Genomic DNA, 13,357 nt, shown 5'->3' with positions numbered 1-13,357 from the left:
GACACAGGGAACAGTGACCCAGAGATACAGGGAACAGTGACCCAGAGATACAGGGAACAGTGACCCAGAGATACAGGGAACAGTGACCCAGAGATACAGGGAGCAGTGACCCAGAGATACAGGGAACAGTGACCCAGAGATACAGCTAACAGTGACCCAGAGATACAGGGAACAGTGATCCAGCGAGATACAGGGAACAGTGACCCAGAGATACAGGGAGCAGTGACCCAGAGATACAGGGAACAGTGACCCAGAGATACAGGGAACAGTGACCCAGAGATACAGGGAACAGTGACCCAGAGATTCATGGAACACTGACCCAGAGATACAGGGAACAGTGACCCAGAGATACAGGGAACAGTGACCCAGATATACAGGGAACAGTGACCCAGAGATACAGAGAACAGTGACCCAGAGATACAGGGAGCAGTGACCCAGACATACAGGGAGCAGTGACCCAGAGATACAGGGAGCAGTGACCCAGAGATACAGGGAACAGTGATCCAGGGATACAGGGAACAATGATCCAGAGATGCTGGTACCAGTGATCCAGAGATACAGGGAACAATGATCCAGAGATGCTGGTACCAGTGATCCAGAGATACAGGGAACAATGATCCAGAGATGCTGGTACCAGTGATCCAGAGATACAGGGAACAATGATCCAGAGATGCTGGTACCAGTGATCCAGTGTCTGTACATATGAGTGCTTAATAATATACAGATAACAGTAATCCGGTGCCTGTATATGTTTGTCTTCATGACAGCTGCCAGCGTAGGTGACCCCAGGTAAGAGAAGGGGCTCTGTGGCTAACACTTAGAGGGGGCTCTGTGGCTAACACTTAGAGGGGGCTCTGTGGCTAACACTTAGAGGGGGCTCTGTGGCTAACACTTAGAGGGGGCTCTGTGGCTAACACTTAGAGGGGGCTCTGTGGCTAACACTTAGAGGGGGCTCTGTGGCTAACACTTAGAGGGGGCTCTGTGGCTAACACTTAGAGGGGGCTCTGTGGCTAACACTAAGAGGGGGGTCTGTTGCTAACACTTAGAGGGGGCTCTGTGGCTAACACTTAGAGGGGGCTCTGTGGCTAACACTTAGAGGGGGCTCTGTGGCTAACACCTACAGGGGGCTCTGTGGCTAACACTTAGAGGGGGCTCTGTGGCTAACACTTAGAGGGGGCTCTGTGGCTAACACTTAGAGGGGGCTCTGTGGCTAACACCTACAGGGGGCTCTGTGGTTGGCACAAATAGTAAAAGCATTGTGGGTATCAATGTTACGGGTTCCCTGTGGTTGGCACTTTCAGGGGTGCATGAGGAGCTTCTGATGACCCAGTTGTTGAAGTTTAACACTTTTACACACATGACAGAGTGCTATGGCTGTGCCTATACCTATCACACATCCCGACCTCCCTCCGCCCCAAATGTGCATGGTGCACCCCTCACAGCAAGAAAAAAAAAACGTCCTAGATCCAACATAGAACATTGTCGTCAAAAAAAGGCCACACGGACCCTCACTGATTCTCTCTCAGAATCACTATCACAGTCCAGGGTTCTCTCCACCATTCCTGTTACCTAATCCTTTTGTTGTCTCCTCCATGCTCCTCTAATGTTGCCCTATGCCAACCTCCTCCTTCACCTACAGGAACCCCGTGTCCTGGCGGGAGAGTCCCAATTCTCCAATCTTCCAGTACTTATCAGCTGCTGTATGTCCAGCAAGAAGTGGTGTATTCTGTCTAGTGTGACACAGTGCTCTGTGCTGCCACCTCTGTCCATGTCAGGAACTGTCCAGAGCAGGTGAGATTTCTATGGGGATTTGCTGCTGCTGCTCTGGACAGTTCCTGACATGGATGGAAGGATCTGTCAGTCCGTCCTGACTCCAGGATGTCACATTTTCCTCTGCGTCAGGGACGTCTTATTCCCAGAACAGCAGCGAACACTTCACCCCTCACTGATCCCCAGGCCCTGTGACTGGCTGGAGGTGTGGAGCTCAGCCAATCAGAATCAGGGGCTGGTAGAGGGCCCGGTCCTGGTGACGTTGTGTCCAGATATACAGCACGTTGTTTACCGGGGAGGAACCTGATCCCTACTGTGAAGAACATGACATCCCCATACTGTACACAGCAGTGTATCACACTGGAGATGCTTAGATACCCTGTCTTTGCAGAATGGATAACACGTGATACGCTTAGATACACCGGCTGGGCAGACAGTATCACAGGCTCCCGACCCCCAGATAGATCCCCTTATAGTTACCTCATGTCGCTGAGTCCTGCTGCCGGAGCCGGTCCCGGGACGGAGATATCCCGGTGAGAAGCCGGCACGCGCAGCAGAGATGAGTCTGGCTCCATTCATTCTCAATGGACGCTGGACCCATCTCCACAGCGCGCGCGCCGGCTTCTCACCGGGATATCTCCGTCCGGCAGCAGGACTCAGCGACATGAGGTAACTATAAGGGGATCTAGCTGGGGGTCGGGAGCCTGTCACCCCGATGCGGGGGGTGGCAGGTCCTCTTTAAATAAAACATTATTAGTTTAATATGGAAATGGAGAGAAAGGAGCTGCTGCACATCTCACCTATGGCTGACACTAATGCCTCTCGGCTACATTTAAAAACCAACGTGTCACGATCGGCAGGTGAAGACAACACACTCGACAGTGGGCCCTAAATCTGACCCCACCCACTGTCACCTGCCTACTTGCCTCAGTCGACCCTAGGCGGTCGCGGACAACCACGAAGACAATCCCTATACTGTATACGTGCAGAACATAAAACGCAGACAGACAGACAAACAAAATGCGGAAAGTCAACTAGCCGAGTCAGGAACCAAACGAGCAACGCAGTACAAAATCAGAACCGAGCGGAGAGTTAGGGGACAGGCAAAAGGTCAGAATCCAGGCAAGACAAAATGGAGAAGGATAGGACAGAATACAAGGGACTGGGGAGCTGGGATCAGAAACAACTAATAGCCAGCGATTAGAGGCTGACACTGCAAACACTTTATACTGGATCAGGAGCCCGGACCAAAGACTGATTGGTCCGGCCTCCTGAATCCAGACACATAGCAGCTGGTGCGCTGCAGGCTGAGTGGCAGAGCGATCCGTCATTCAGCCTGAGCTCAACAGCACTCAGCTGCTTGGCCGGGCGACGTACACTAACGCGAGACCCGCGGCTTCCCTGGTTACTAGGGACGCCGTCGGGTCTCCGTGACGTCAGCCAGCCCTGCCGAGGAGAACGGCGCTGCGCTCCAGCCGGACCAGACGACGCTGGAGCGCGGTCAGGTAAGTTACTGACATTACCCCCCCCTTCAGGAGGGGCCTCCGGACCTCTACCTAAGGGACCAGGCTTAGATGGATTTTGCAGATGAAACTGTCTAACTAGACGTGAAGCATGCAAATCTCTACTAGCTACCCAAGTGCGCTCCTCTGGTCCAAATCCTTTCCAATGAACTAAATATTGTAAAGAACTCTGAACCCGACGAGAATCCAGAATTCTCTCCACCTCATATTCCAGTTCACCTTGAATGATTAACGGAGCGGGAGGAGCAGACGGAATCACTGGATTAACAAATTTTTTCAATAGAGATTTATGAAAAACATTGTGAATTCTAAGACTCCTAGGCAACAGCAGCTTAAATGAAACTGGATTTATGATTTCTACTATAGGATAAGGACCAATGTATTTTGGAGACAATTTACCAGATGGTGTCTTTAATTTCAAATTTCTAGTGGAGAGCCACACCTTGTCACCTACCCTGTACTCAGGGCCAGATATGCGTCTTTTATTAGATTGTTTTTTACAATTCTCTTGAGCTTTAACCAGGTTCTGCAGAGCCTGGGCCCAAACTGTGCACAGTTTTCTGTAAATTCCTTCGGCGGATGGATTAGTGGATTCGGACGCATGTACAGAAGAACAACGAGGATTAAACCCAAAATTACAAAAGAACGGCGACATTTTGAGAGACTGACTTTCACGATTGTTCAGGGCAAATTCAGCCAATGGTAAGTATTCTCTCCATTTCTCCTGTGAGCCTGCAACAAAACACCTTAAGAATTGCTCCAGTGACTGATTTACCCTCTCCGTTTGTCCATTGGATTGTGGATGAAAGGCTGAAGAAAATGACAAAGATATACCTAGACGACCACAAAACTCTTTCCAGAATCTAGATACAAACTGTACTCCCCGGTCCGACACAATATTCTCCGGTACCCCATGCAACCGTAAGACATGACTAATAAAAAGAGAGGCCAAAGTACGAGCATTGGGCAGTTTGCTGAGAGGAATTAAATGACACATCTTCGAGAACCTGTCAACAACCACCCAAATCACCGTTTTACCCTTAGAGGGTGGTAAATCAGTTATAAAATCCATGGAGATGTGGGTCCAAGGTCTAGCAGGCAGGGGCAGGGGTTGAAGAAGTCCCTCCGGTAACCTGCGAGGAACCTTGGACCTGGCGCAAATCTCACAAGCTTCTACAAACAGTTTAGTATCCGTAGCCCAGGATGGCCACCAGTAATGACGAGACAGTAGGTACTTGGTACCAGCAATACCTGGATGACCTGCCAGTACTGAACAATGTGTTTCTTCCAACACTTTCAACCGAAGATTAGGGGGAACAAATAGTTTATTTTCCGGGGTTGTTTCTAGGTGCCATGGACTGAAACTGAACCACCTGAGCAGCCAGATCGGGCTGCAGAATTGCCACCACCACCCCAGGAGATAAGATGGTTTCGGATTCTCTTACAGGGACCTCTTTAACACTGAAACTACGAGATAACGCATCTGCCTTTACATTCTTGGACCCTGGTCTGAAGGTGATTTCAAAATCAAACCGTGCAAAAAACAATGCCCATCTGGCTTGCCGTGGAGTAAGGCGCTTGGCTTTATCTAAATAAACGAGGTTTTTATGATCGGTAAGAACTTTAATTTTGTGTTTAGCCCCTTCTAAAAAATGTCTCCACTCATCAAATGCCCACTTAATGGCAAGGAGCTCTCTATTGCCAATATCATAGTTGCATTCGGTCTTGGAGAACTTTCTAGAGAAGTAGGCAACGGGTCGGAGGTTAGTGAGTGTTACGGGACCTTGAGAGAGGACAGCCCCTACACCCACCTCTGATGCGTCTACCTCGACAATAAAAGGTAATTCAAAGTTAGGTTGAATCAACACTGGAGCGACAGAAAAACATGTTTTGAGTTTGTCGAAGGCCAGAATGGCTTCAGGAGTCCAGTTATCCATATCGGAACCCCTTCTGGTGAGATCAGTTAAGGGTTTAGCAATTACTGAGAAGCCTTTAATAAATTTTCTGTAGTAGTTGGCGAAACCCAGAAATCTTTGAAGAGCTTTAAGATTCCTGGGGCGTTCCCACTTTTCAATGGCTGCCACCTTAAGGGGATCCATACCAAAAGAACTAGGGGTGATTTTATATCCCAGGAAAGAGACCTCCTGAACACCAAACTGGCACTTCGACAACTTCGCAAATAACTGATTGTGTCTTAACAGTTCCATAACTCTGCGAACATGATTGACATGTGAAGACCAATCTGGAGAAAAAACCAAGATATCGTCCAAGTACACCACCACAAAACGACCCAGGTACTCACGAAACACATCATTGACGAAGCGTTGGAAAACTGCAGGCGCATTACACAACCCGAAGGGCATGACTAGGTATTCAAAGTGTCCCTCGGGGGTATTGAATGCAGTTTTCCACTCGTCACCCTCCCTTATTCGAATCAAATTATAGGCCCCCCGGAGGTCGATTTTAGAAAACCACCGGGCCCCCCCAATCTGATCAAACAAATCTGGAATCAAAGGGAGCGGGTGTTGATTCTTAATGGTGATTTTATTTAGCTCCCGATAATCAATGCAGGGACGTAATCCACCATCTTTTTTACCTACGAAGAAAAATCCGGCCCCAAGGGGAGAACAGGAGGGACGGATGTGACCCTTATGTAAACTTTCCTTAATATAATCCCGCATAGCTTCCCTTTCTGGTCTAGACAAATTAAAGATACGCCCTTTCGGGTATTTAGATTCAGGAACCAAATCGATAGCACAATCGTATGGACGATGAGGGGGTAGTTCATCCACCGATTTTTCATCAAAAACATCACCAAAATCAGACAGAAACTCGGGGATCTCCCCTTCTAATGAAGAACATCCTGTTAGATTTAAAGAAATACAGTGAGCAGCACACCCGGGCCCCCATTGGACGAGCTCTCTGCTTGCCCAATCAAAAACAGGGTTATGCTGGGTCAACCAGGGCAAACCTAAAATAACATTGGAAGACAAATTGTCCATAACCAAAAAATCAAGACACTCCGAATGGATCGACCCCACTTTTACTTCTAGAGGAGGAGTGATATATTTCACTCTACCTTGAGCCAGTGGTGTAAAGTCCGCCCCAGTAATACTCAGCGGGCATTTAAGCTGAAGTGGACATACCTCCAAACTGGACCAAAACCCGGAATTAATAAAATTAGCGGATGCCCCTGAGTCCACATGGGCCATTCCCGAAATACACTTCTCACCCAAACATAGTGAGATGGGGACCATTAATTTATTCTTATCGAGTGGTACCTGTGCGCCTGAGTGACCCCCTCGATAGTCACTCAGGCGCTGGAGTTTTCCGGCGATGATCCAGGCTTGGAAGTACATTCCCGAACACGATGTCCAGCTTTGCCACAGTACAGACACAGATTATGTTGCATACGATGGGCCCGTCTAGTTTTCGCATCGGTAGCCCCGATCTGCATGGGTTCCTCCGGAGGTGGTAACGGGGAAGGAGGAGGTTTAGAAGGAGACAGAAAAGAGGCAGGGGTTTTACAGAGTTCAACGATTCCTTTCTCCCTACGTCTGTCCCGCGTACGACGGTCCACCCTGATGGCTAACGTCATGGTCTCTTCTAACGTTTCAGGGGGAGGATAAGCTACCAACCAGTCCTTTAGCTGCTCAGATAGGCCCACCCGAAACTGATAGCGCAGAGCAGAGTCGTTCCAACCGGATGGGATACACCACTGGCGGAACTCTGCGCAATAGTCCTCAACTGGCCTTTTACCTTGTTTTAAGGATGTCAACTGTCGCTCGGCTACAGCAGTCCTGTCAGGGTCGTCATACAATAACCCCAAAGCTGAAAAGAAATAATCAACCGAGGTTAACTCTATGGCGTTGGGAGGAAGAGAAAATGCCCACTCCTGTGGTGGCCCCTGCAACAGTGACATGATAATCCCCACTCTTTGAGACTCGTCCCCTGAGGAGCGGGGACGTAGTCGAAAGAACAGTCTGCACCCCTCTCTGAAGGTCCGGAAATTTCTTCTATCACCCTTAAATTTTTCTGGGAGTTGTACCGGTGGTTCAGGGGGGGAAGGGGTGGTCATAGTAACTTGTCGGGGAGCAGCCTCCTGCTCCTGAACCCGCTCAGCAAGGCTCTGTACCATAGAATTTAGGTTCTGCATTTGCTCCAACAATGCTTTCATAGGATCCATAATAGAAATCCTGGTGCACGTGACGAAACTGTACAGGCTGGCTATTCTGTCACGATCGGCAGGTGAAGACAACACACTCGACAGTGGGCCCTAAATCTGACCCCACCCACTGTCACCTGCCTACTTGCCTCAGTCGACCCTAGGCGGTCGCGGACAACCACGAAGACAATCCCTATACTGTATACGTGCAGAACATAAAACGCAGACAGACAGACAAACAAAATGCGGAAAGTGAACTAGCCGAGTCAGGTACCAAACGAGCAACGCAGTACAAAATCAGAACCGAGCGGAGAGTTAGGGGACAGGCAAAAGGTCAGAATCCAGGCAAGACAAAATGGAGAAGGATAGGACAGAATACAAGGGACTGGGGAGCTGGGATCAGAAACAACTAATAGCCAGCGATTAGAGGCTGACACTGCAAACACTTTATACTGGATCAGGAGCCCGGACCAAAGACTGATTGGTCCGGCCTCCTGAATCCAGACACATAGCAGCTGGTGCGCTGCAGGCTGAGTGGCAGAGCGATCCGTCACTCAGCCTGAGCTCAACAGCACTCAGCTGCTTGGCCGGGCGACGTACACTAACGCGAGACCCGCGGCTTCCCTGGTTACTAGGGACGCCGTCAGGTCTCCGTGACGTCACCCGGCTCGGCCGAGGAGGACGGCGCTGCGCTCCAGCCGGACCAGACGACGCTGGAGCGCGGTCAGGTAAGTTACTGACACAACGCCAGGATGTTGGTATATAATTTGATCAAACCATATTGCCCCGTGTACCACATGCAGGTCCCCTGGTTCACACGGATCCCTACGCTAACTCCACACTGTGTCGGTCAGCGACCGCCAACCCCGCAAAGCGTGCAGGGAAGGGAGGCCATGGAATGGCCCTGCAACCCCAATGTCACAGGACCAACCCCCAAGTGCCCCCCCAAACCCAGCAGGCACCGCCGGCGGAGAAAGCTGCCACCAAACAACACAAGTGTGAATATGATCTTGTACTCACCACTGCCCCGGAGGTAGAATGGGAGGAATGGGAGGTACTTACCATGTGCCCACAGGTGCTTGCGCTTGCTTTGCGGATTTGGTGGTCGCTGACCGACACAGTGTGGAGTTAATGTAGGGACCCGTGTGAACCAGGAGACCGGCACGTGGTACATGGGGCGATATGGTTTGATCAAATTATATACCAACATCCTGGCGTTGGTTTTTAAATGTAGCCGAGAGGCATTAGTATCAGCCATAGGTGTGAGGTGCAGCAGCTACTTTCTCTCCATGTCGTATTATTAGTATAATGCATCACATGTTGCAAGAGATTAGATACTGTATCTAAGCAGACCGTATCACACAATAGGATTAGATACACAACTCAGCAGACAGTATCAAACATGACAGAATTGGATACACCAGTTAAGGAGACAGTATCACACATGATAGGATTAGATACACAGCTTAGCAGACAGGATCACACATGATAGGCTTAGATACACAGCTCAGCGGACAGTATCACACATGATAGGATTAGATACACAGCTCAGCAGACAGTATCACACATGATAGGATTAGATACACAGCTCAGCAGACAGTATCACACATGATAGGATTGGATACACAGCTCAGCAGACAGGATCACACATGATAGGCTTAGATACACAGCTCAGCAGACAGTATGACACATGACAGAATTGGATACACCAGTTCAGTAGACAGGATCACACAGCATAGGATTAGATACACAGCTCAGCAGACAGTATCACACAATAGGATTGGATACACCAGCTAAGCAGACAGTATCACACATGATAGGCTTGGATACAACAGCTCAGCAGACAGTATCACACATGATAGGCTTAGATACACTGTCCCTGGGATGATAGGATATATATTATGCTGACAGGTTCTCAGCCCCTGCAGGGATGGCGGGCAGTATAAGGATTGGTGGGAACACATCTGTATACTGCAGAGCCCCCCACCCCAATGTCTGACAACAATCAGCTCCAAGGTCAGGTCACTGCAGGTTGTCGTCTCAAGGACACAGCCAAGTGATGGTCATAAGGACTTAAAGGGCCATTTCTATCTAGGCATCTACGGCACATCCTCCTCTTGAGAATTAAGATGGTCTTGAGACTGAGAGACCCCCAGCCCCCTCCACCCTGCTTGTGGCTGCCAGGCGCACTTAGTAACTCCCATGGAGGTTAATGTGTAGCTTGTGGCGCTGTTCCCTTCTCTTCTAATGTGTGTAGGTATTCAGATAATGAGAGTAGTAGTAGTCACACCCTGGGACCTCTGCCACATGGTAGGTAGGAGCCCATCATGCATTGGATCAGGCAGATGAAGGAGATAACACCTGACTGCAGGATCAGACTACACAGAGATTGTTTGTAGTCTGTTACCATGGAGACACACAGAACTGTATAGGAACTATTCCCTTAGCCCTTCTAGATTCCCTAAGGCCCTGACATCTGTGCTTCCTGCATCCACCACCTTAGCAGTTATGCATGGGGATACTTTCCCGCAGTTAGATGATAGTGTATGACATCATGAGAGCTATCAATAAATATACATGTATAAGAAACATGACCACATAGAATGGTGGAGAACTCACATGCACCTGGAAGAGCTGGCTGAGCATTGGTCGGGGCATGGTGGGTATGTATCATATATATGACAGAACCCTGCAGAAGACTGATCTATACAGCAGTGATAAGACACCGCTGAGTCACAACAGACTGGGGTCAGATCCGTCACCAGCACCGATGCCTGACGCCACTAACTGTGTGTAATAGAAACAGTAATAGTGTGTAGTAAAATTACCTTTGTGCTCGACTTTCTACCTGTTTGCTGTATGTGATGTGCAGTATGACCTCACGTGACATCATACACGCATTTAAAGGGGCAGCAGCAGGTTTCATGGTGATGTCATATTGGGCTCGGGGTCATTCTGCAGGTTCTTTACTCTTAGACCAGGAGTCAGGAGCTTCGGCTCTCCAGCTGTTGCAAAACTATAACTCTTATCATGGCTGTCCAGGCATGATGGGAGTTGCAGTTTTGCAACAGCCGGAGAGCCAAGGTTCCCTGCCCCTGCCTTAGACTATAGATCTGAATCCGGAGCTGGTCATGGTCCTTTAATACCGGATTAGAGGACACTTCCTGTATAAGTAAATATATCACTAGGTCACAGAGAACATAAAAGAAAAATAACATTTTTTTGCATCTTTTTAAGTGACTATAATGACAGATAGTAGAGCGGGATGACTATCTTGTCCCATTGATGTTTGTGCAGGACACCCATCTCCTCATCCTCTGATCCTCACATGGAAGCGATTATGGGGGGGCAGGGAATGTAGTTGGGGGAGTCGGTGACTCAGCACATGAAATAATTTCTGTCAGCTGGTGGGCTCGGCCAATGAGAAGCCTCGTTGCTGGAGGTGTGAGTGCCCCCCCTCCTCTGTTCTTACAAGCAGGTGGTCTGTGTGGGGCCCGGCGGGATCTGTAGCTGTAAATATCCCCATAAGTGCAGGACATGTAAACAGCATCTGGGTATCCATCATGTATCACCTCCGCCATACTGGGCTACATCATCCATCATGTATCACCACCGCCATACTGGGCTACATCATCCATCATGTATCACCACCGCCATACTGGGCTACATCATCCATCATGTATCACCACCGCCATACTGGGCTACATCATCCATCATGTATCACCACCGCCATACTGGGCTACATCATCCATCATGTATCACCACCGCCATACAGGGCTACATCATCCATCATGTATCACCACCGCCATACAGGGCTACATCATCCATCATGTATCACCACCGCCATACTGGGCTACATCATCCATCATGTATCACTACCGCCATACTGGGCTACATCATCCATCATGTATCACCACCGCCATACTGGGCTACATCATCCATCATGTATCACCACCGCCATACTGGGCTACATCATCCATCATGTATCACCGCCGCCATACTGGGCTACATCATCCATCATGTATCACCACCGCCATACTGGGCTACATCATCCATCATGTATCACCGCCGATATACTGAGCTACATCATCCATCATGTATCACCACCGCCATACTGGGCTACATCATCCATCATGTATCACCACCGCCATACAGGGCTACATCATCCATCATGTATCACCACCGCCATAGAGGGCTACATCATCCATCATGTATCACCACCGCCGTTTTGGGCTACATCATCCATCACCACCATCATACAGGGCTATATTATACATCACCACCATACAGTGCTACATCATCCATCATGTATCACTACCGCCATACTGGGCTACATCATCCATCATGTATCACCACCGCCATACTGGGCTACATCATCCATCATGTATCACCACCGCCATACTGGGCTACATCATCCATCATGTATCACTGCCGCCATACTGGGCTACATCATCCATCATGTATCACCACCGCCATACTGGGCTACATCATCCATCATGTATCACCGCCGCCATACTGGGCTACATCATCCATCATGTATCACCACCGCCATACTGGGCTACATCATCCATCATGTATCACCACCGCTATACTGGGCTACATCATCCATCATGTATCACCACCGCCATACTGAGCTACATCATCCATCATGTATCACCACCACCATACTGGTCACGTAAATGCTCTGGTTCTTCAACCCTTCAAACCAGTCTTGGCTGCCTAATGGTGGCCCCCTAATGGCAGCGGACCCCCTAATGGTAGCGGATAATGCCCCAGGGGCCACACTGCAGACATTGTACAGGACACAGAGATCAAGATGGTGACTCGGCCTCCAGATTCCCCAGATCTCCATCCAATCGACCATCTGTGGGATGTGCCGGAGAAACCAGTCCCATCCATGAAATATATAACCTGACATAACAATGGCGGCCATGGCAGACTGTCCCCCGCCAGACACTGCGGTTATGGCTTCTTATTATTTTATGGCGTCCCACAAATAACCTCCCCCACCGCGCCATAATCTACAGTAAACAACGGGGGAGGGGAGATCAATATCCTCTATGGTAGTTATATCCCGGTCACATGGGCCGACACCCGAGTGTTAGCTCACATGCTGCTCTCAGTGTCTGCTGCAAAAATGGCGGAGGATCGCCCTGCGAGAAGCCCCAGGTCTGCATGGTATGAGGGGCGCCGGGAGGAGGGGGCGCAGAACACGGACGTCCCGAAGGAACAACGTAAACGGCGTTCATCGCTGCCGCATATATGAGACGCTGCCTTCCCTACTAGGCGACTCGGCCATTGCTTATTGGTAGTTGCCACACGATGGGACGCTATGCTGCTGTATTCCTGGCTGTTACAGATATACTCAATATCACTTCTTTACAGGTTACGGAGGGCGGAGTTGTGGAGACCCTGATAAATAAGATCGTTACTTTAGTTACCTTTTTGCCTCCCCATACTGTGGGAAGAAGGAAGCTAAGAGGCTATGTTTTCCCTCCTGGTCCCTTGTTGGAAGAGACCCATGAGGGAAAGTGCCTGGTTTGCACTTTACTTGTGCTTTGTTCTTTTCTGTGTTTTTTTTGTTATATTTGAGTTCGAGGGTTTATATATTTTGGTAAGGGTGGAAGGGAGGGTGGTGGGAGGGCAGTCTCGCAGGAGGGGGGATCTTGACCATATTAGTAGGTGGCTGTATATTTCTCACTCTGCCAAAGGATGCGGATAGTGTCGTGGAATGTCAAGGGCTTAAGGTCGCCACAAAAACGTATGATGGTGCTCAGACACTTAAAAAAGTTGCGGCCCGATATAGCCCTTCTTCAAGAAACACACCTGGAAGAGAGGGACTTTGTCAGAGTGAGAAAGCTGTGGGTGGGCACAGTATTAGGTTCAGCGGCAGTAAATG

The sequence above is a fragment of the Dendropsophus ebraccatus genome, chromosome 5, assembly GCF_027789765.1.
Source record: "Dendropsophus ebraccatus isolate aDenEbr1 chromosome 5, aDenEbr1.pat, whole genome shotgun sequence".
NCBI classification, from domain to species: domain Eukaryota; kingdom Metazoa; phylum Chordata; class Amphibia; order Anura; family Hylidae; genus Dendropsophus; species Dendropsophus ebraccatus.
Note: the sequence above shows the minus strand (reverse complement) of the source record.